General features: G+C 63.5%; 1 protein-coding gene across 1 annotated transcript in view; it reads left to right on the top strand.

Moving 5' to 3' along the window:
- The window catches only part of FABP3 (fatty acid binding protein 3), a 5,301-nt gene that overhangs the window by 1,609 nt on the left and 3,292 nt on the right, over positions 1–400 (top strand). The gene's annotated exons all lie outside the window — the stretch shown is intronic.

The following is a 400-nucleotide window of genomic DNA, read 5'->3' as shown; positions in this document are numbered from 1 at the left end:
CCATCCACCCCCCCCCCAGTTCTTGCTGCTTCCCGTGCCTCAGTTTCCCCAGCTCAGCTTCCCTGTTCCCAGGACATGCTACCCTGAAGGACATTGCCATGGCTGGTGTCCCCATGTCCTGGCTGTGCTCCACCACCTGTGGACCACGGCCAGCACTTACCCCCCCCCACCCCAGTTGGGGCTGCCGTGGGGTGGGCACACACACACCATACCCAGCTCTGCCCTGCCTCAGTTTCCCCACACCCTACGCCCTTTGGCCACCCCGCACGGCCAGTAGAGACTGTACACAACTCATGACACAATTGACCCACTCTGCTCTCCCCATCTTTGACCAGACCCAACCCGACCCTCTGTGACCAGGGTGTCTGGGCAGGGGTTGGTGGCCAGTGGGGGTGCCGGG

This window comes from Egretta garzetta, unplaced genomic scaffold, assembly GCF_000687185.1.
Source record: "Egretta garzetta isolate BGI_Z169 unplaced genomic scaffold, ASM68718v1 scaffold368, whole genome shotgun sequence".
Classification (NCBI taxonomy): domain Eukaryota; kingdom Metazoa; phylum Chordata; class Aves; order Pelecaniformes; family Ardeidae; genus Egretta; species Egretta garzetta.
This window is presented reverse-complemented; position numbering and strand designations above follow the sequence as displayed.